This window comes from Halyomorpha halys, unplaced genomic scaffold (assembly GCF_000696795.3).
Source record: "Halyomorpha halys isolate HHAL.00 unplaced genomic scaffold, Hhal_1.1 Scaffold2079.1, whole genome shotgun sequence".
In the NCBI taxonomy this organism is placed as follows: Eukaryota; Metazoa; Arthropoda; class Insecta; order Hemiptera; family Pentatomidae; genus Halyomorpha; species Halyomorpha halys.
In genome coordinates, this window is record NW_027105647.1 from 25,585 (window position 1) to 28,874 (window position 3,290).

Genomic DNA, 3,290 nt, shown 5'->3' on the forward strand with positions numbered 1-3,290 from the left:
TCAAAATCCCATTAATCAAAATCAAAATAAACAAGTTATAGTCGTTTTTGAGAAAATTAAAATAATGTGAAAAATCAATTCTATAAAGTGGGACTTCCGGTTAGTCGATTTTATAGAAAAAGTTACTCTCATATCCCAGGTAAATAGACCTACCTTAACCATGTAACTTCCGATCCCTAAGAGTTTTTGTTTTTGAGCTAGGCTGTTCGCTGACATACAGGCCATTTTGCAAGACTAGGTTATTTGGACTCAGGGGATCTCAAGACCTCAAAACGTATATTTCCGTCGAAAACACGAATTCTAAATTTTTCATGATCACAATACTTTCCCTTACTATATTTTCCACATATAAGTAAAGCAAAAAACACATTAAAAAAAATCTTACTTTAGTTAAACTGGGTTGTAAATACTTCAACACAAAATTATTAATGAGTTCACAACTTTTTGGGTCTTTCAAGCTATTATTCAATTATAATTTCCAAACTAAAATCAAATTATAATTTCATAATTTAATTACAGTATGGCACACTCATAAAAACATAACTAGCAGATATTGTACCTGATGATGACTTGACAGGGCGGAACACTGTGAGCTCATTAATAAATTTGTGGTGAAACTGTCCAGTTAAACTTAATTCATAAATCTAACTAATGTAGAAAGAATATAGGGGAGCGGGGACACTTCCGTGAGCAGCCAATCAGAAGCCAGCATTTTGGTCATGGCGGGAGATTTAAATTCAAATATTCGGCTCGATCCACCCTTAACCACTCATGTGGTCCGTCACGTGACCAGTCACCTGATCATTAGCCAGCTAATCGGAGGCTAGTATTTGGTCACGTGACCCCTGGCGGGAGATTTAAATTCAAATTTAGTTCGACATAACCTTAACCACTCACGTGATCATTAGGCCTCGCCCTCTTTTAAGTCACGTGACTGCCACCAAAGGCTAAGTGTGCCCGGCCGCCATTTTGATTTAGATCGCAGGAATTTGTATTATGAGGGTCTCGCGAACTTTTTTTTCGGGTTTAGCAGAGGCTGAGTGTACCCAGCCGCCATTTTGTTTTTGATCACCACCATTGCATTATGAGGGTCTCTCAGCCATTTTCTTTTCGTTTAGCGCCATATTGCTCACGTGATTTACGAGTTTAGAAGAGGCTGAGTGTACCCAGCCCCATTTTGTTTATGATCGCCACCATTTCATTATGAGGGTCTCGCGATCCTCTTCTTTTCTTGCACCACTATATTGGTCACTTATTATGAGTATCTAGAGGAATTAAAATTTAAATTTAGCCTGTCATAACCTTAACCACTCATAACTTCAGGTATCCACTTTTATATTAAAACATGAAGCTGAGTGAGCCCGACCGCTATTTTTTTAATGCTGTTTGAGAGACTTACGGCTTTGGCAGAGGCTGGGTGTACCCAGCCATCATTTTGTTTTTCCTACGACTTAAGATACTATACTTTAGGAAGTGCCCGACCGCCATTTTTATAGGTGGCCGGATACACTCAGCTTCTGTCAAAGCCGTAAGTCTCTCAAACAGGAAAAAAAAAAGATGGTCGGGCACACTCAACCCCTGGTTTTAGTATAAAAGTGGGTACCTGATCTATCAATGGGTGGTGGTGATGACGCGAGACCCTCATAATACATTGGCGGCGATAAAAAAAAAAAATGGCGGTCTGGCACACTCAGCCTCTGCCAAATCTTTAAGTCTCTCAAATAGGGGAAAAATGGCGGCCGGGCACACTCACCCCCTGGTTGCAGTATAAAAGTGGGTACCTGATCCATCAATGGGTGGTGGGGATAACGCGAGACCCTCATAATATTTTAATATTAAAATTATGTTATCATATTATAAGCTGATAATAATTTTTAACTTATGGCAACTCTATTAACTGATAATAATGACGTCACTTATCCTTCTCCTATAAGTAATTTATTAGTGGTTCAAAGTTTCTTCACTTCGACCGAAAGATTTAACTGATAAAGATGATAACCGAGACCAATATCTGTGTTTATGTTTTAGGTATTGCCTGTTCAATATTCAATCCTTAGGGAATTAAATGATGCTTTGTTGATGTCCGCTGAGGAAAATAAAACAGAGGGTATTATAGTTCAAAGTCAAAAGTATTAAAATATAAGAGAGATTAAAAAGTGCTACATAGTAACAGTTCTATTTATCTCTCAGTTTGTTTATGTTTTAGTGATTATACAAGTTCAAAGTCCCTTGTTTACATTCATCGAAGGGATTAGAAGATAAAGGTCTACATATCAGTGTTTATGTTTTAGGTTTAACCAGTTCAAATTATTTACACTAAAAGATTAAGAACAGAGGAGATTAAGGTTCAAAGTCGGAATGATTAAAAAATGAGGGGTATTAAGAAGTCTTAACATTGTTTATGTTTAAGGGCTTAGCAGGTCAAGGTCCGATTTTTTTATGTTCGCGAGACTCAAATAAAATGACGGCTAACGAACAGAATAGGATCGCGAGACCCTCATAATAAAATGACGGGTAACGAAAAGAAGAAGATCGCGAGACCATCGTAATAAAATGGAGGCGATAAAAACAAAAGAAAAAAAAACAATATGGTGGTGAACGAAAAGAAAAGGATTGCGAAACCCTCTTAATAAACTGGCGCCGCTAAAAAAACAACATAATGGCGGCTGGGTACACGCCACTAAACCCATAAAACACGTGACCAATATGGTGCTGAACAAAAAAGCCGTGAGACCCTCATAATAAAGTAGCGGCGATCAAAAAGGAAAATGGCGGCCAGTTCACTCGGCCTCTGCCAAACTAGAAAGCCTCTCAAACAGTATAAAAAACAAAATGGTGGCCGCGCACACTCAACCTCTGCCAATAAGGCGCTGAACGAAAAGAAAATGGTTGTGAGACCCTCATAATGAAATAGTTGCGATAAAAAAAAATAGCTGCTGGGTACACTCAGCCTCTTCCAAATCCGTTCGTCACGTGATCAATATGGCACTGAACTAAAAGAAAAAGGTCGCGAGACCCTCATAAATAAAATGGCGGCGGGTACACTCAGCCTCTACCAAACCCGTACGTCACGTAATTAATATGGCGATGATCGAAAAGAAAAATGGCGGCCACGTACACTCATCCTTTGCCAATTCCATAAGTCACGTGACCAATATGGTGGTGAACGAAAGAAAAAGGTCGCGAGACCCTAGTAATAAAAATTGTGGCGATCAAAAAAGGAAATGGTGGGTGGGTACACTCAGGCTCTGCCAAAACCTGTACGTCACGAGACCAATATGGCGGTGAAC